We start from the raw sequence: 20,792 nt of genomic DNA, 5'->3' as shown, positions 1-20,792 counted from the left end.
AAATCCCAGGGCTCCCCTCATTAGATTACAGAGAATAAGTCGGGGAGGGATTTCAGTGGGCACACCAGCTGCCCAACTTGGAAGCCCATTAATACTTTCATTTTTTAAAGGCAAATCAGAACAAGAAGAGAGAGCATTTACACACCTACTATATGCATTAAATGCTCCAGCTAATTAAATGGACTGTCATTAAAATCACCATTAAATGCATCATTGCACTTAATCTTGAAGACTGAAAAAGAGGGTGGCAGGGTCTCTGGTGTTTTCATTCAACAGTTATTATGTACCAACAGTAAAGAGTCTGCTGAGCTTTGGGGGTGTCTTTCGGCAAATTCCCCACACTCTGAAACTTCTGCTCCTGAAATAGGTTTAATATTAAATAAATAAGCAAAGAGAATTGCATAATTGAAATTATGAGTGAATACTCAAGGAAGAGAGAAATGATTTACTTGCCCAAGGTAACATCTGCGCTGAAGCCTTATGTTGTGGGATGAGATCACCTCTACGTCTAAGAGTTCAACACCACCATCCCTGGGATTCCCCATTGCACTGGGGGGAAGGGGAGTTTCCATTTATCTCTGAGTTTTGTAAAGATTGTCCAGGACATCAGGAAAGACTAACAAAGAGACATATTGCAGGCTGCAAACGGTTGCAAATGTTATAGAGCCAGAGGAGGGAAAGTGATGAAAGCAGACAGATAACAGATCTGTATTTTAGCTGAAGATAGCAATAAAAATGAAGTTATGAAGTTCAGCCTGATCAATCACTGCCTGCCCTGTACAAACACAGCTATAATAGTTGCTCAAAGTAAGACAGATCGATTTGAGCTTTCGTTTGTCAATTAATTTTCTGCTTTCATTACTTCGAGTGCCTCTGTGCCTCAGTTTACTACTGAATTTGCACACACACCCCTATTTACCTTTGGGCTAATTTTTGATTGCTAGGAACTATTGGGGAAATCTAAAGGGTTTTGAGATTTTTCCTCCTGCTTAAAGGATAAGAGGGGCCCCCACCTACTTTAGAGCAAAGTAATGAAATCACTTGTTTGAGGGATGCTGGGAGGTTTTGCTACAGTAGTGTGGGGCACCAGCACATAAAGGGGGCAATGAGCGGTACTCAAGATGGTATTCTTGATCTGGTTTTCAATGAAAATCTGCTTTTCCAACAAGAGACACTAGCAATGAGTACTAGGTGCCACCATGTTGATACTATCTATGTGCCTGGCTTCCTAAGGGATGTTCTACATAAATTACAAATAAGATTGCCCATCAATTAGTAAAACGCATTTTACAGATAAAACAATGAAGGTTTTGTAAAAACAAATCACTCTCCAAATGGGAAATACAATAGAAAAACAATTCTTTCTTGGTCAGGGATATTTTCTTTTGTTCATCATCACAGTGACTTGCAAAGTACTCCCAGAACAGTGCTCTAGCCTTATGTGTGATGTTTCCTCCCAGGAAGGTTGATAGAGGATGAATCTTGTATCTCCTTACAGGGATCCTTTACACAAGGTGTTCAGATGGAGCTCAGAGTGGAAGGGGGAGAGAGAATTCTCCCTGAATCCCTCTTCCCAGGGAGGACAGAGCAAGCAGGGTGCCACTCAGAAAGGGTTCGACAAGAGTGGGGTTAAACAATGAACATCTTTAGCCAACTCAATAGGATCCCCACTTCGCCAGAGGACCAGCAGTGGCACAGTGGTTGGTCTCTCCACAAGGTGGCATCAGGTGCCCTTGTCATTCATCTACAACTGTACCAGGATCCCCCAGCTTCTCTTTGGTTTAAAAATTACAGATTTTGTACCTTTCTTCCATACCAAGAACCTTACTTTGGAATCCTGAGTGGTGGGACACAGGATGCAAGTGTCATTATCTATCCTAAGTGCCTGGGTGAGGATGTAAGCAGGGCTTGGTGAGGACGATCCTGACACTTACTAGACTTCCTGCCCTTGGTCTCCATTTATCTGCTCCAGTTGGTTTCCTGTTGTGTCATCATCTCTCTTTTCCTCTATGCCCTCTGCTCCTTCCTGTCTGAATTCTTGTCTCCCACTCTTGGTCTTCTGTCCTCATCCTATAGGATTTCTTCATTTCTGTTTCACATGGGTGTGATAAATTAAAGTTGGTAAAACAAATAACTGACACATTCCCCTATTAATATAGTACATGAGCTTTTGTTCTTGGCCTCCTAGATACATTATTCAATTTTCTATTCATGGCAATTGTCACCTTCTGTTGTCAGTTTCATGTGACACTATCTGTCAGGTATCATTTATCTCTTGACATAGTTTATTTGGTTAACTAAGCATTAAACAACCATGTGTTACAAATTTAAGCATGCCCATTTCCCAGATATGAAGACTGACACACGACTAGTATGCGGCTCATGTTACACAAGGAATTAATATTATAGCAACATAAGTGGATTATTTATTTTAAGCAATATGTTATCATTGAGGAAACTATTAAAAACTGCCTAGGAAACTATACATGTAACTATCTCCTTGCTAATTTGATGCCTATCTAGTGGCTGCCTGATCAGTCATCTCTTATCCATCCTCACGGCATATTCTAACAATCTTTAGAAGATAGACACTCACATTCCTAGACCCAGCCCAGCTAGCCAGGCAGAGTGCATGTGAAAGGCCCTTTACTGAGCTGACAGTCATCTGCTAGAAGAACAGTTATAGGAGTGAGATTGCAAAGCCCTTGACATCTGGTCCCAGTGGCGCCTTATGAATATCCAACCTTTCTTTCCTTAGTAATTTCATAAATGTACATAAAGTACTAAAATTGCTCACTGCCCTTTATTTCCTTCCCGCCTCTATAGAGCACCATCCCTACCAGACCCTTTCCCAGGTTCATGACTATTGAGTTGATGTTGTGACTTACGTAGTTTCACCAGAGCCATCGCTGTGGCCACTGGATTGGAACCATGCAGTGGAGCCTGGTGGGGTCACCAGTGGGAGTGCAACTACAGACAATGATTCCCTTCACCCCCTAAATCTATCAGTATCAAATATCTAACTGGTGAGGAACTCTCTGAGTTTCTCCTCCAGCCATGCTTGACTTGGGCAGACCCAGCATTTCTTTTTTTTTCTTTTCTTTTCTTTTTTTTGGAGCTGGGGACCGAACCCAGGGCCTTGAGCTTGCTAGGCAAGCGCTCTACCACTGAGCCAAATCCCCAACCCCCAGACCCAGCATTTCTATCTTCAGCCACATTTAGGGCATAACTGCAGTGGCTGTGTCTTGGTTGAAAACATTTCACAGCTCTCTTCCTTCTGGTGTGGCTTTTAGATTCTGTCCTCCCATTCTTCCATGATGTTCCCTTTGCCTCTGAGGGGTTGATATAAATTATGTGAGAGCTGAGCACATTTAACGTTTATTCTCAGCACCTGGTGCATCTATGAGCCCCTGCGTTCACTAGACAGGATCTACTGGTTAACATCTGTGCTTATAAACATCAATATTTAGAAGGAAGCTTGACAGTGTCAATTTAACGAAGTGGCAGTATTCTGTTCCCACTAGGGCCTATTATCTTCTGTGCCATGGGTTTTTGAGCAGGTTTGCCATACTAGGGATAGATTCTCTCTGGGGGGCGAGTATCAAATCAAACCAGAGAACAGTTGATTATATTACAATAGTGTCACTGACATGTCACAGGAGCAAATACATCTTGCCCGGTAGGCTGGTTCCATAGCTGCATGAGACCATGGATTGACACTTTTTCTTCATGCTTCCTCAGAAGCCTGTACAGTGCCTTCTAGGACTGTGAAAGCTAGCCTATAGAGGGGAAACTTCCGTTTCCATACCAGCCTGAATTCTGTTATGCATCCAAGGGGTATGATATCTTTAGCAACATTGTCTTACCATCTGACTGGAAACGAAAAAAATGATACAAATTTATACTGTTTTGGATATCCCTGACCAACAACTCATAAGGTCATATCCCACTGCTGGCATGGGCTACTGTTTTAATAACCCATGGCACTTAGAGGCGGCTTTCTCCAGCCATTAGGTTACATCTCTCTTAATAAACAGTTTATTAAAAAAACAAATGATATATTTTAATTTGGTTAGAAGATAGTATGTTTCCATTATGTTTTTTAATATCCCTACATTTGGTTAACTCTCCTCCCTACTGCCTTTTCTCTCCTATCCCCCAACCCTTTTTTTTTGCTTATCTGCCCTATATTCCCCGTCTAATTTCACATTGCCTGTGTTCTACGATCCTTCTCTCCTTTATGCTGTAATCCTCCCAATGGCCTCTTCTTAGTTTCCTGGCTTCTCTAGGAACTGCAAGTTAAACACACAGAATTAGAGATTCTAATACTAGGTCTACAGAGATGAGCTTGGAGCGATATTTGCATTTAATAAGGCCCTGACTTGGTAGCCTCGAAATTCCTTCTTCCCACAGATGGCTGAGAAAGACTTGGCTCATGATATCATAGTCTTAAAGAGATAATGTGAGTCTCTGTTACTAAACACATATCAGTTCCTGTTACCCTCGTTTTAGTGGGTAAATAAGATCTCTTAGACTCGGCTGCTCCTTGCTTAGCTCACCGGGGAAAACATTTCTGTTTCGTCTTGGACCATTCCCACAGGCTAAATCATTTCACCTTTGGGATTACAGCGTAACCCTTTCCTTAACCTTCACATGGTTTGCAGTTTTCGGGAACAGTAACTGCTCAGTAGATGTAGGAAACTAGTGGCATTTTGTAAGCACAGGATGATGAACATGACACAGATGGACCCTGGCACTCACGGATATTAAGGATACATCCTCCCTCTGACCTATATTCTCAGCCCACTGACCTATATTCTCAGTCCAAAGTAAATGATTTTTTAAGTATGTGTGATACACCTAGACTGCTGCTTATCATTTTTCTGAAATTCAAATTTAATTGGCAGTCTTATATTTGCACCTGTGAAACCTATCAACTTTACACAAGGCAACTTTCCGAGCATGGCACTGGGCACTTTTATGTCTTTATAGCTTCTAAATAATGTTGAGAAAATTCAACCCCAGAAAAGTCACCCATTATTGAAAGCCAGCACAGACAGAATACCAGCAAAGGAAAAATAATTGGAAAATAGTATCTCAGATATCTGTCCCTGACACGGAGTCCCCCCTTCCTCCCTATGCTGGAAAAGGGTCTGTTTGGAGAAGGGGTGGGAAGCAAGGGCAAACTAGTTTTCTCTAGCGGACTTTCAGCCTACACTGAACCCTGTTTCTGGAGCAGTTATTTTTCTAAGCACAGCAAGGCAAGCATTGCCTTTTCATTTCAGCTTCATCTGCAATCACCTTTCTCTCACTGTATTCTAACTGCTGATATAGGACTTTGATTGACTCTCCTAAATGAAAGAATGAAGACATTTACATAAAACAACCTACCGCAGGACTTACAAGCACTGAATCTGCAGGAATTCTAGGGGGAAGGCGACAAGACAGAAAATGCTGAAGTGGAAGTTCTTGATGGATAAAAGAAGACGTGAACAGTTTTCATTCTAACGCGCGCAGAGTGTGGGTTACTCCTTCAGTCCTCTGGGTGGATTGAATAATCTCCAGCTATCTGCTTGGCTCAGGTAGAGGATTCTTCCTGCAGGATCAGGATTAACCAGCTCCACACAGGGCATGGGAAAAGGTGATTTATCTCCAGGCCTCAGTTTCCTTTAACATAAAGCCAAGAAGCCAAGCTCTCCCACCTTTGTAGGACAGAAATGGGTGAGTGGGTGGGTAGGGGAAGATAGCTGGTGTTATCACCAGCTGCCAGTGCAAGACCTTATCATTCCTACATTCTTTCTGAGTCAGAGAGTTTATGTGGCTAAGGTAGCCTCAACAATGGGCTCCTGCCAAAGGATCAGCTGACTCTTTACTTAGTAGATACCAAAATAATTTATTGAGCTCTCAGTAACCGGATCCACGTCAGTCAGTTCTGACTATGCTTTACTCTTGCTTTTTCTAATACCCACCCTTTCAATATTTCTTCCCCCATGAAGCACCCCATCACTTCCTCAGATGAAGCCTCTCAGGTTTTCTCTTTTGATCTAGTACTTGGGAGCAGACACGGTGTTCTCAAAACTGAAAGTAAACACACACCTCCAGGTCTCCACTCTAACAGAGCTTATCTCCTTGTGGGGGAGCTCAGCATAGTAAGCAAGTGAGTCAGTCAAGTAGCAGGATGAGGACAGCTAAGCGTACTCAGGGGCCACACAATTGTCTTAAGAAAGAAGGAAAGATTTGAACAAAGGGAGCAGTGGCGAATGAGGCTCATCTCTGAGATAAACCCATGGAAAATGGCCTTACGCTTCCCACCTTTGACAAACAACCTTGCTAGTTTATCTGATAGACTGTAAGTTCATCAGGAATCCAAAATATTTCCTTGTCTCCTGGACAACTGTCTACCAAGAAAAGCTGGGCAGATTTGGAAGACGGCCTCTAAGGGTACAATCATTCTTCATAGTTTGAAAAAAAAAAACTAAATACTTTGCTCTCAAAAGACAAAGTAATAGTAATTTTTATAACAAGTCAGCATCGGTTAAAGAAATTGTCACCAGAGAGGGAATCCGGGCATGGAAAACAAGTTGGAAGTACACAGGTAAGCTATTTCTCGCAGATATCTATGCACATTCACTTTCAGTGAAAAAGGTACTGAACACCAGTGTTCTGAGGAGGGGTGCTCTACAAAGGGATCTTCCCTACAACCGTCCAGAGCTCTGATGATCCAATCGCTTGTGATACTGTACTGATGCTTTCCATGTTGGTTTGGTGGTCCATCACTATCCTTAACACAGTGGTGCAAGGCTTGCGTTCAACATGGCCACTCCTCACTTAAAACACATTAGGTATACAGGGACAGATTAGAGATTAATTTGAAATGGCAGGATCCACTCAAGGTGCCATATTCTCACACTGAAAACTGTTTTGTGTCAGATCGTGAACCTTTACATTGGTCGCAATGAACTAGAGCCAACCTAGGCTAACCGCCTAAGGCCTCACAACTTACCCACTACCCTGACTTTTCGTGGCACGCTTTCCTGATTTTTGTTTCCATCCTTAGCGTATACCAGTGTAAGGAGGGATTTTCATTTGTTCTCCCAGTTTGCATCCTCCACTAGAAGATGTGCACAGTGCCGAGGGTTTCCATCTGTTTTAGTCCCCACTGTGCTGCTGGCAGGAAGAACGGTCAGCAGAGCAGGGTTGGGACTCAGGGAATGAGTCAAAGTTGTAAATGGGATTCCAAACCTGCTTACAGAGATAAGGACCAGTGGCATCCCAAGCTGACTGACGCAGATCATGTGGAAGGAAGGGACTATAACAGTCTATACCCCTTCCCCTACATTCCTGTTGTGATTTTACAGGTAAGCTCTTCCGTGAGGGTCACATTCCAACCGGAGCCTCCTTCTATCCGAAGCATGCAGAAGCCACATACTCTGCAGGCCTGTGGAGAGCTCCGAGGCCCTTTTATAGAAAAATGCTCTGGACACGCACGTGTATTATTTAGACATGTTGAACTGGCTGCTAGAAACCGATGCCTTTAAATTTTACACAAAACTGCTAACCTGTAATTTGTATTAAACAGTAAATAAATCCTGGCAAGGTTAGGCCATAGGTTTCACTGGCAACAAAATGTTGGATCTGAGCTCTAGGTCTATGTTTCTGTCCTGTGCAGGCTATTTCTTGCCTGGCAGCCGAAGGCATTGCCATTTGCGACCCCTGCTGGAAAGTGACCAAAAAAGCAGGCAGTCTGTGGGAGAAAAAAAAAAAATTAGGAAAGATGTCCTTTGGGATGCATTTCTGTTATGTTGAAGCCTTTCCTTAGAAGAATAATGTATTCATTTTTCTAGTCCTCTCCTGGTAGCACATAACTATTGACAAACTATGGCCCAGTAAATATTATTCTAACGGCCTGCAAAAGCTATGGACTTAATTCCCGGTGGGTGGAGGGAGCTGAGAAGGCTTCGTGCCAGAGGCAGTCCTGAAGATGGATTGTGGAGCTGTGCATCAGCTGCTTAAGATGCTGCTTAACTCAGACACAGGAAGGAATCTGTCTGAAGACTGTGCGTTGCCTCTAGGAACGAGTGGGATGTCGAAAATCCAGGCTTGGAAAATGAGAAGGAATGAAGGGAGCAGACTCCAGGGAATCATGGCAAGATGGTACCCAAGGAATGGCTCCACTGGGAGCCCATCTTGAGGATTGGATGCTGCTGCTGACGCCAGCCACTTGATCCATGACCCAAGTTGGTGATAAACACGCTACAGCTTCTGTGTCCTTAAGCTGCTCCCTCCAGATTCCAATCCCCTGGTGGGATCATTTAACTGAGTTCAGGGCTGCAAGATATAAACTAGGAAAAGAAACTACCTCTAACTAGGAGAGTCTCTCTGACCAAGAGATAGTGAGCTTCTCTCTAGAAGAATGATATTTGGTGGCTGGCTGCCTTCCAGACACTTAGTGGGACTTCGAGCAGTAATGAAAGAAGAGGCACCCAAAGCAGTACTGATGTCTGGAATGAGAACACACAGATCTGAATTTCAATCTGGAATCCTCTGTACCTTCAGAAAACTGACAACGTTTCCTAATCTGCAGATTCTCAATTGTTAAAATAGAAGGAATGCCATCTGCTCTCTTGAATAGCTGTGAAGATTCCGTTCAATCATTCATTCACTTTTCCAAACCCGTTTAGGAAAACACATTAAGTGTTTGATACTGAACTAGGCTCTGGGGACAGAGTCTGAAAAAAGAGAAAGAGGAAGACAGAAAGGCAAGCACTTTGTGCAGATGACCAAGTTAGACAAGAGAGACCCACCAAACTGGTCATGCTTCACTCTCCCCCAGCTGAGTCATTGTCCTTTAACATTTCTCTGTTTCTGATTAAGCAATATTAAGTCTCTCCCTCCAAATATATCTTGTTAAGGCATATGCGTATACTGAATTTAAATGTAAAACTACAGGAAAAACTTTTAAACGGCAAGGATGTAGGTCAATTGGTAGAGGACTTGCCCAGCACACTGGTTTGAACCACAGCACAAAAATAGCTGGGTTCATGTCTGTAACCCCAGCACTTGAAATTAGGAGCAAGAGGGCCAGATGATGTTCAAGGTCATCTTTAGCTACATAGCAGTTGGAGGTCAGCCCAGGATATATGACCCTGTCTGAAAACAGACAAAGAAAAGCAACTGTAAAACTTAACAGTGATCCTGAAAATTATAATTTTAGAAACAGTGGGGGCTCAGTGCTGATGTAATGTCATGTAGAGTGCACATAAGATGAAACTTACTTAAATCTGCCCTCATTTCATGTTCAGTGCCTGCGATGAACTCAGATGTAGGCACACCCCAAGTACTATGAATATGAACATTAAGTAGATATAAAGTATAAATGCCAGAAAGGCAAATTAAATGAAATTTCACAAGTGTTTTGAAGTCAGCAAAAGGTCTTTTGTGTGTATTTTATCATTTCCTCTTAATCATTCTCCAGTCACTAATCTACAGGAAAGACTATGAGACGTCGAGAGAGAAAACAGTGGGCCTAAGGTCATGGGGACAGAGGTTGGCTTCATCCCAGCCTGAAGTCTCTGGCTTTCTTATTCCAGAAAGGAAGCCTGGATAGAAAGCAGAAGTCCCATAGCTAGGTTGGGGACTGGGGAACTGCAGTGTTGGTATTTTCTAACTTCCACTGTAACATCTCATTTGTCCTTCTGTAACACCTAGGAAGACTTGCCACAGGGTTGCCAGGAAAGTGCTACAATTTCCAGCTCAGCCTCTGGAACTGGTGTCTAGATCCTTGTGACAGTCACAGGTTACGACACACTAAAGCATCCACATATTTGACTGTCTTTGCCTCCAAATCTAACCACCCGGGAGAGAACATGGCTCAGTCCTGCTGTATGCCTCCCAGAGTGCATGTTGGGTCTCAGAGAGGCCGAGCACAAAGTTGAGCAGCACACCAGCCAGCCCACCCCCAGCTGCTTTGGGATTGCCACAGAATTTTAACATAAGACAAGAAAAGCTCCCATGAATCTTTTCCCTTCAGAGAATCCCTGGGATTTTTCAAGGCTGAGAATTTCTTCTTTTGAGGATGAAAACACAAGTCCTGGCTATATAAAGGAGTTTGAGTAAGGCAAAGCTCATTCTGCTTAACAAGGTGTAGGAAGGCGATAATCTGCCGGAGGGATAGAACTCAGGCTCCTCCACTAGCACCAAGGTCCCTCCACATGTCCAGATTTCCCTTAGTAAGAGCAAGGCACCACTCTGTCACCAGATCCCCTGTCCAAAACTTTCTATGTGAAAGATGTGGTATATTGCACGCACAGCAGCTTGGCGGACGATATGAAGCCCAGAAGCATAGCTCAGTCTTGCTCACTAAGACATCTTCCCTGGCTGCTGGCTAATTAGCTGCAGAGACTTAAGAGTGCTTAGTCAGGAAGTTGTCCATCCCTGTCGAACAAGACTTAGATGGGTAACTGACGCCAAAGAGGCTCTTTTAAAAGTTCACCTTCTCATACATGGCTGTGGTGGTGGTGGTGGTGGTGGTGGTGGTGGTGTGTGTGTGTGTGTGTGTGTGTGTGTGTGTGTGTGTGTGTGTTTCGGGTTACCTTACATAATAGAGCACTCTATATCAATGTTATTTTCCAACCTAATGAATGTAGAAATCTAAGCATGTTAAACACAAGGAAGGGCAACACGATGTATTGTAGCTTAAGCATTCATTTGGAATTTTTAGAAGGTCAGGCTAATTTTAACCGTACTCATCATTGCTGGCAAAGTAGAAAACAAGACTAATTCCTGATGTCAAAAGGAATTAGTACTTCAGAAAACAGGAGTTTGGGGCTGCAGAAGTTGAGCTACCTCTATCTCCTTTTATTAAAAACTAAAGTTAAATATAGAATTCCTGGAATAAACTCCTGGGTGGAAGCTGGTAATTGAATTTCAACAAATACAGTGAGATTTGGAGGCAATGCTGAGACCACAGGACCTCGTTTTCCCTCCAGCAGCTGGTCAAACACTCAGGGCTGGGGGCATTTGGGGACTGTGCTGGAGACCTGCCCCCACCAGGGTTGGAGGAATGGTTGGGAGGTGGTGCAGCCTGGGTGCTGGTGACACTTTCCTCAGAATGCTGAGCTCAGACTGAAGCAAGGGTGAACTCTCTCCTCTCCCTTATCCAGGTTCTCCTTTACTCGCCCCAGCTGCTGGCTAACAAGAGATCTCTTCTGGGAGAGCAGCTTCAAGGCTGTGGATCCAGAGTTGCCTCCTTGGGATCCCCCCAAAAGCATCTTAGCATAGTTAGGGATAAAAATAACCAGGGATAACGCTGAGGGAAGAGGAGGAGTAAGTCTCGCGCAAGGCAAAGCAAGAATACCACAGCTTCTGCGTCGTGGGGGTTGGCGAGGAAGGGTGTTACTCCTGGTCCAGAGAACCCCGTGTGTGCAAATAAAATAAGGTATCTCCTTAGCTTAGATTGTGCCATAAAGAATTGAGGGCACCCACAAAGAATTGCTAAGTCTGGCACAAGCCACCAATCCCTGGTAGATATCTGGCTCCGGCACTGGTTTCTCCATCCTACTACTGGCTTGAGCCCCAGGTTCGGAGAGCTGGCTCTCCAGTTCCAGGAAAGGCAGGGTCCAGAGGGGAAAGCAGCGGAGTCCGCTGTTACAAAGGCGGGTGCGTATGGCGTACCTGAAGAGGTCGCGCTCCGAGGGAGCTGTGTTCATTCTAAATACAAGCTTCCCAGGTTCGTGTACGGACATCCCTTATCCACCACCCTCCCCCATCCTCCTCCTCTATCGGTGGTACTCGAAATAGAAGCCGAAGCGAAAAAAGTAAAAAAAGTAACATGAAAAAATAACAGCCGTATGTAACTGGCTTTCTTAATACTTACGGTCCTGCCTGACACCTTCTTTTTCGAGTACCCCAGGAGATGCTCTGTCTCCCCATTACTGTTACCCAATGCAAAGGCAAACTAAACCGAGGCTTCCGCGCCTCAAACGCTCCATTCCGGAGTGACTCGGGTGAGCTGTCCCCTAGCCCAGTAGTCCGCCCCAGGTGGTACCTGGGCTCGGTCAGCGCTCCACTCTAGGTGCAGTTGCCCAAGGTACTAGAATGAGGCTGTGGCGCCAAGCAAAAGGCAGCGACGACCCTCTAGAGTCAGCTAGGAGCATAAGTCCAATCTTTCAAGAGTCAGAAAGTCTGGTACCTTATAGTCCATCTCGCGGATTCTAGAGGTGAAGTTCCAGGGCAGAAGACAGGAGGATCAGAAAACCCCCGAGTCCTCCCTCCAGTGGAGTGTACTCTACCTGTTTCAGCCTCATCTCACCTTGGGCTCTGCGCTTGCTCCAAGTCAGAACACCAGAAGAAGGTGCCTAGGCAGCCCTTACCCCTCACGCGCAGCGCTCACCTGAGTCGCGTACCCGTCCAGCCGGTCCGGCGCTCTCAATCCTCTCTCCGACCCGGCCATGGGCAGCACCGCCGCCAAGCACCTGCGCCCCTTGGAGCAAATTCCCAGGCACCCCGGGACGGGCGAGCCGTGAAGGGACACAGGCACTCACCGAGAGAGAGCCTGCGGTGGCCGCAGCTCCAGGCTGCAGCGCGCTGAGGACCTTGCAGACAGGCGTTTTGGTGCCGGTTCCGACGGTGGGAGGAGCAGGAGGAGGAGCAGAGCCGGAGGAGGGGACAGTGGAGGCCGGAGCTCGGGGAGAGCACCGAGGGCAGAAGAGGATCTCGAGCGCCCACTGCTGCCGTGTTAGCTCCGGTGCTGGCCCGAGTCCCGCCTCCCAGCGAGTCCCCGAGCGCCGACTTCCAGCAAGCAAGCTAAGCACCGGATTTCTGCGCTTCTGGGTCCCGAAGGAGCCGCCTCGGCTCACGCAGTACCTTGGCTCCTCGGATTTTAGTCTAAGGGGAGAGACCGGCGAGGTCTAGAGGGTGGGGCGTGTGGCTTGGGTGACTTTATCCACCTTGCAAATCCTGGACTCCTAGTCCGCTCCCTGACCCCTCTGGGTCCGAACCTTGGACCCATTTGTTCCTGATATCCCTCTGGTAAATTCCGGGTGGTCCCCAAGACCTTCGTAGTACTTACGTGTGCTCGCACCCAGCGTTCCTTACCACCAGGTGACTCGCTTTAGGTGCCTGTGGTGGGTGCGCAGCCCTGGAGGTCTCTGGAGCCGGTAGCTCCATCTTGCGCTTCGGCAGGGACAGGAGCCACTTGGAGAGCTGGCTTCAGAGTGTGCAGTGTCGCCCTGAAATACCCTCTCTCCTTCGGTTTCACCTCAAAAAGATCGACTTAAGGCGAGCCTGAAGAATTCAGCTTTCCTTTAGCAAAAGTAACTAGGTTGGCAAATTTCAGCCCTGAGACTAATCAAGTTTTTTCCTGCGTTCCAAAGCTGAGAGGTTTTGTGTGAGAGCCAACGTGCATATTGTGACTCAGTTTAAGATTTGGAGGGCGGAGGAGCTGGAATCTCCTTGGAGACAGCTGGACTGCTTCAGCCAGAGCAATTCGCCTTCCAAAGCAGGTTACAAAAAGAAAAGAGGAGCGGGCGGCGGGGGGTGGGGTAGAAAGAAGTACCCAAATTCAAATAAAAAGAACTTCCTTTAGCTATTTTAATAACTTCTATATCTTAAAATCAGAATATAAATATTTATCATTTGCATTTTTTGAATCAATATTCTCCCTCTAAGGGAGGAAATTCCTTTGGGAAATTGACCTCTTAGCTGGTGCAAAGATTAGCCTCAGTCCTCTAAGAAGGCAAACAGATGCCCAGTACAGTATACTGTGACTTATAAAGCAGGCAACATCTTACAGAGCTCAGAACAAATCTTCTTTTTCAAGGATGCGTTCTTAGAAAATTTAATGAACCTGGCTACTTAATCTTTGAATAAATGTAAAGTTGGCATGCCCATTTCAAGTAAAAAAGAAAAAAAAAGTGCATCTTGAAAAGTAAATTTAAAATTTACCTTAGATTTAAATATACACATTTTCTCCCAGTCTATAAAATTGGGTACAATTCTGCAAATAACTGTTGTGGTCCAATGGAGAGTGAAGATTGAAGGGCTGCCCACTATCAGTTAAGCTTCTACCAGAAGCACGTGCACATAAGAAATCCTTCAAGACAGGGAGGATGTTTATTCCTTACATTGGTTGAGATTACTTTTTCTTCATAAAGGGTCCGATGTGTTTCAGTACCCAACACATGGCATGAATTCCACATGCCATCCCTGAGACACAAAGGGAGATTAGCAAGAATCCTATTCACACCCTGGAAGTCAGAGGCCAATTAACCAGCTTTCTTAATTACCTGCCACAAAACCTCAAAAGAAACTAAAATCCCAGCCCTGGCTCAGAGTCTATATTAGTCACCTTTGGCAGAAGCTACTCCAGGTCTGTCCAGTAAGGGTAAGGAATTGGAGCACTGACTTTACAGTTGCTCACCCACCCCGATATCATAAAATATTTATTGATCAATAATCAATGTTCTTAGATTTGGGTAAATAAAAATACCCATGGGCTTCTGGGCTGGTTTTTGACAGTATGTGTCTGCTTAGACATTGACCTCTCTCCTAGATGTCATCTGGGCCTGCCTTCTACTCACTACTGGATATCTGTTCTGTTGTATCAGCCTTAATACTGTATTAAACAGAGCTGTTTTTGCATCTGTCTTCCCCAGTACCTGAGAAGATCCTTGGATCTGAACAACCATGGCATAATTATCACTTACTGACCTTTTGTAACTTAAGAAAGAAAAAGAAAACCCCCAAAATTAACAAACACATAACCCAGATAACATCAACCAAACTCACAACAAACACACAAACAAAAGCATAAAAACGATCTGTAGGGGCTACAGAGAAGGTTTACCAGTGAAGTGCCAGTATTGTTCCAACAGAGGACCAAAGTTCCGGTCCTAGACGAGAAGGCTTGCATCAGCTGTCAGTTCAGCTCCTTTACGTCTAATACCCTCTTCTGTCCTGGAAGATACCTGTCTCATATACAAGTACATATGATTTGTGTGTGTGTGTGTTATGCATATGTACTTGTAGTTTATATGGAGGTCAAAGGTTAATTGGATCTGATGTCTTCTTCTATATCTTGCCAACCTTGTTTTTTGAGACAAGATCTTACACTAAAGCTGAAAATTACTGTTTCCCTAGACTGACTGGCCAGAGTCTACCACCCCACAACACACAAAAGATCTGCTTTTCTTTACCTACCCTAGCACTGGAGTCACAGATGCACTGGGGATTCAAGCTTAGATCCCCATACTTTGAAGGCAAGCACTTTACATCCTAAGTCATTTTCCCAGCATACATCTTCTGCCGTCATAGCAACCTTATTAGAAACAAACAAACAAACAAACAAACACACAAACACCCCAGTGTACATCTAGGACAACTTAATCTTCACAGAGAGTGACTTGTTTAAGGTGACATACTAATAAGAAGTTTCTCTTAACCATTTCCAGAGATTGTTAACCCTTCTCTATTTTGAAATGAAGAGACTTCATTAGTGCACCAGGTAAAGTGGTTCATCTAGAAAGCTCCCCTTCCAGTTAAACCTGAGCTCTTAGTCCAGTGCTCTCCATAACCGAATGGTTTGCTTATGGCTCTTGCTGTTGGTTTGTTTGTCCTTTCTTTCAGATGAGTGACCAGTAAGGAGTAGATCAGGAGGAGGGGAGGCAGGGAGAGAGGAAGAGAGTGAGCCCAGTGCGCCCACTTCTTGTAATGACTGAGGATTCACACTCAGTACCTGACCTGACTCAGAGGAATCGGACCTACAATCCCTGCCTGAAGGGCTGCCCTATATCCTCTCTCCTCATAATGGATGTTTGAGTCTTTCAGGTTAATAGCATGAATTTTAAGGAGTCCAGTGGGATTCTTTACAAGCAGTTGAAATTGGGATCAGGTTAAAAATCCAATTTTAATAAACTTTCCAGGTCCTGATTTAGATGGTGTGCTAATGGCTCTCTGTGCTGAATCACCTTAAAAGTCAAATGTATTTTTAAAAGGCTCTCCTTGTATGGGAGGCTTGATGGATATCACTTAATTGTGCATTGTGCATTCCTGTCTTCATCAAAAACGATCATCTAAAATTAAAGAGAGCTGATAGGAACTGCAGCCATCCTTTGAGCTCATTGGCTGCAAGGAAGACTCTGAGGTTGTTAGATTATTTTCCTTCCTTTTGACCACAAACAAAGGAAGCATGATTACACTGTGTGAAATCGCATTTTCAAATTTCTCCTCTAATTTGATTGTGCTGGGGTCTAAGGCTGTTTCTGTTTCTTTTGATTTGCTAATTAGCCAGAGTTGTCTGCTTGGGTAAAAAGAAGCCAGGGTCATGTCCACAAACATGAGACCTGGGGAGTCCTTCCAACTCAGCTGGCCTTCACATCCCTACCCTGCAGCCCATCCCAAGTCCCAAACCGTCTACACTCATGTGCAAACAACCCACCCTTCTGTGGTTAGGACATTATGTGATGATTTTCTTTCCTCTGAAAACATAACCTGTGTGATCACAGGGCTAATTTGGACTTTGGGCTTTTATGATTTCCTTTCTGCTCATCTGCTAGGATTTAAAAATGGTTGGAATTACCACCACCACCACCACCACTACAATAACAACCATCATCACCACCATGACCCATGCAAATGGCCCATCGTTAAAGGCTTGGTCCCAAATGTTGCTTCACATGCAGGAAGGGGAAGTTGCTTTTAATAAGTGAGGCCTAGGGAAGGTCTTTGAGTCTCTGAGAATGAGCCCAAGGGTTAAGGTGGTGCTCTAGAGACACCTTAGTAATTCTCCTGAGAGTGGTTATAAAGGCAGTAGCCCACACAAGCTCAAGGGACTCAGGGAAAATGGCAGAGATAGATTCAGTGATCAGCCAGGCTAGCAGAAATGGCAAGCTCCAGATTCAGTGAGAAACCTTGTCTCAAAACATAACGTGGAGAGCAGTGGAATAGAAATTATGTCTTTTCTTGACTTCCGTTGAGCACACACAGGTACAGGCAAGCAGATCTGTACACACACACACACACACACACACACACACACACACATACACACACACACACACACATGCATGCATGCACGTGAGCATGCACGCTTGCACACACACAGAGAAGCAAAGGAAAGCAAAGAAAAGTGACAAAGAAAGAAAAGCCAAAGCAAAAAAGTCTTTCAATCCCTTTATAGCTTAAATTAACCTAGAGCGACCCACTCTTGCTTTGCCCTCCAGCACAGGTGGTAGGGTGTAGCAGAATTCCTTGTAAGATGATATTGTGTTAGGATAACTGTATTACTTTTATTTAATTATCCTTTTAAGTTTAAATGTGTTTTTATTCCAACTTTAAATTGTAAAATTCTTAGAGACTCTGATGTCACTCTGGACTGTAGATCCTGAGCACATGAGAGCTAAGGACCCGATTGGCTCCTTGAAGAAGGCGATACCACAGAGCCTGGGTGCTTACCTGACGAGAAAAGAGACTGCTGAAGGGGATTTCACACAAGTGGCTGAGAGTCCCTTTGCTGGGTTGGATAAACAGCTATAATCAACGTACTGCTTTGACTTGTCATTGCCTGTCAAACTTTGCTTCAGATTACACATATTAGTGCCACAGAAATTGGCACACTGCAGGATCTGAGTGGTCTCCTTGTTCACACTATTCGATTCTGCCTTGACGGCAGTCCTCTCATTACAATGGAAAATCGTGGCACCTCTTTTGGTTTTCAATTCTCTGAAACCAAAGTTAACTGCCCTTCTGAGGTCTTGATGCTGCTTCTCCTTTGAACTTTTATTCAAAGGCAACAGAAACGTCCCTGTATTCAGAAAATAATAAAAGAATAAAATACAAAGCTTTCTCTCTCCCTATAAACCCATCCATTCGGTCAACCAAGGTTTACAGGCTCCCTCCTTGGCAGCAGCTCTATGCTGGGCGTGTGGGCAGAGAGTCAGGGAGAAGATGAAGTCCAAGTCCATTCCTAAAGGAACTCATAGATGTGCATGGTATGAACATGGTATGACCAGAAAACTATGGCTTAATCAGGTGAGCATCCCAAGCTCCTGCTCCTTTGGGTACCAGGAGAGTAGAAGGAACACTGAGCCCTCTGCCCTCCCATCTCACCTTCAATTCCCAGCCCCAAGTAGCATATGGAAGCTCAACAACTCTCTCTTCTCTGGGGTTCCCTGTAAAGTTCTCTCTCTTTATGTGGTCCTCAGTTGCCTCAAACTGATAAAGCTTCTTTTTGCCTTCTTTGGAAATAAATTTCTTATGGAATAATTTGTAGTGATACTTGAAAGTAGCACTGTTTATCATCTCCCTAGAATCCATACATAGAATAGATAGAATAGATAGAATCCATAAATGTCTATCATTTACCTATCATCTATCTATACCTGTCTACTTCCCATTCATCTATACCTAGTTATCGTCTTTCTTTCATCAATCTACCTGTCCATCATCTACATATCTTATATCCACCTCTCTAACATCAGTATCTCTACTTATCTGCCTATCACCTTTCTATCATCTATCTATCTAACCATCTACCTACTATCTATCTACCTCTTATCTATTTTCTATCTACCATCTTTTTATCATCCACCTACTGATCTAACATCTGTATATCTCTTTACTTATCTCTCTGCACTATCAATCCATTTTCTTGTCTATAATTTATCTGTATGTTTATCTGTCTATCTTCTATCCTTTCATGATAGTAATAAATACTTCACATCATCCTTTGAAGTTTAGACAGTTAGTTCCTAGATGAATATATTATGTATATATATTTACATTTAAAATAAGAACTTCTTTCAATATGTCATAACATCATAAAGTAAGCTTTGTAACTAAAAATAAATATCTCATATGAAACTTAAACAGACAATTAGACAATATAAAACAAAGCAAGAAAAACATGTAAGCAAAATAAAAGTTATTTATGTAGCTTCATGTTGAGGATTTGAATATACTCTGTACATGTCTCCATTTCACACAAAGACACTGAGAAGTTAGTGTTGAATGTTGAATGTTCCAGCTGCAAACAGACATGCTGGCTAGAGAAGCCAGTCCTAGTTGAATCTACCTTTCTATCTCCCTTGTAGGAGTCCATCATGGACTCAGAGAAGACCGTAGTATATTCTACCTTATTTCCTCAAATGAAGAGCCTTGAGTTCTTCATGCCTTCAAAATGTACTTACATTCCAGGAATGTAACTATCCATAAAGTATTTAAATGCAATATTCATGATATTGTTGTAATTGCATTGCATAAACTAATTGACAAAAGAAAATGCTAGGCTTAAGAGCTCAGTTCTCTGTGTAATTGGGCTCCTCTTCCCACATATAATCAGCCTTTAACTAGAAAAGCTATTATAGTCTTAAAGTTCCCAGTCATACCCTAGCTCTCTTTGAGGCCCTTGATTTCATGGGATGCTCTATGAGCATCTGTGTCAAGGCCATTCTTTCTTAGTTAGGAATGGAGAGTGATAGACCACTAGGTATACACCATAGGTGAACTAACATCAGTACCCTGTCCCCATGGAGATACAGAGCAGAGAGGTGTTGGCTCACTCTTTGCAGGATTTAATCCCCTTCTTCAGGTCCTGTTCATTCTCTGAATGAGGCCTGCCTCAGGGTTCACCTTTTCCTGGAAGCTACTTGGAGTTGGCAGGGATACTGCCTGCCAGAGAGGAGGGAGGGATACATTTATTGACAGATGTGGGATGAATCTTTGCAGAGCTCCCATCATTTCAATCCTTCCTCCTTTAGGGAGCAGACTATCTTCAGGGAGTGGCCAGCTGGCGAGGGTTCCTGGCTGCTACTCAGGGACATTTTCCTGTAGGAAGAAGGTCTGCCTGGTGTAGCTTAACCCTTTCTTCCGCATAAATAAGGCTGGCAGTGGGATCACATAGCAGGCTTCTTAGCTCTCCTGTGGTGACCCTCTCCAACTTAATCTCCACCAATGGAAAGCATTGTGCTTAGCTCTCAACTGTTTTAGTCTTCACTGCATCCACACAGGACAGTGGTGTCATGGCTGAGGTTCTTTATACCCTCCTCTGCTCTCCTAAAACCGTCATGCAACTCCTTGAATCAATTCATCTCTGGGTCCTGATGTCATTCTCTACCACCTTAACCACTACCCAGCTCTCTAATTGTTTTCATTGCCCATGGCTTTGCTGAGGTTACTATAATTCCAGTGTGTTCATAGTCCATGTCTTTCAGTATCTGCTTTTATTTAGAAAAAGGGTAGGGAATGAACTTCCTCAAAATGTATTTTAAGATGTTATGAGTCCCACCAGAGCTGCCAGGTTCCATTTTTCTGCACCATGCTGTCATGACCCCTATGCCATATAAAATGGTAACCTTGCAAAGAGCAAATATGAGTTAGACATAGAAGAGACTTTAATGACACAGGCAGATTTGAACTGTCTGCAAGCCAAAGGCAGAGGCATGGAGCCTTCTCCTCAGTCCTCAGAAGCAGCCAACCTGCTCAGACCTTGACCTTAGAAGCCCTTGCTATAGTTTAGAATTGCAAGAAAACAAATGTCTCTGGTGTAGGTCATCTTGTCTATGGCCCTGTGTTAGGGCTGGCAACCTTTGCAGTCTAGTCACACAAAGCATTTGGTTTTGACTGGGCAAAATAACACAGAATGCATGGTCACTCTCATATCTGAGGACATGAGACATAAAGTACTTCATTTTTTTAATCTCTGCTTTTCTTTTTATTTCTACATATAGGCTTTTTTGTTCTTAAGTCAAATCTTAGAATGTATTTTTAAAGATATCCTAGTGATTATATTCCACAAT

The 20,792-nt window shown here is 43.9% G+C and overlaps 1 protein-coding gene across 3 annotated transcripts in view; it reads right to left on the bottom strand.

Moving 5' to 3' along the window:
• The window catches only part of Hs3st1 (heparan sulfate-glucosamine 3-sulfotransferase 1), a 31,528-nt gene extending 18,081 nt beyond the window's left edge, over positions 1-13,447 (bottom strand). Inside the window, exons 1-2 of one of the 3 annotated variants that reach the window (XM_063273682.1) lie at positions 13,070-13,395; positions 12,392-12,885 (exon numbers count right to left, since the gene is read on the bottom strand). The gene's annotated coding sequence lies outside the window, so the exon portion shown is untranslated. Of the gene's footprint in view, positions 1-12,391; positions 12,886-13,069 lie in introns of those variants that run through there. The other 2 variants (XM_039092506.2, NM_053391.2) reach the window with 2 other exon arrangements.
• Between the last annotated feature and the right edge of the window lie 7,345 nt (positions 13,448-20,792).

This window comes from Rattus norvegicus, chromosome 14 (genome assembly GCF_036323735.1).
Source record: "Rattus norvegicus strain BN/NHsdMcwi chromosome 14, GRCr8, whole genome shotgun sequence".
Lineage (NCBI taxonomy): Eukaryota > Metazoa > Chordata > Mammalia > Rodentia > Muridae > Rattus > Rattus norvegicus.
This window is presented reverse-complemented; position numbering and strand designations above follow the sequence as displayed.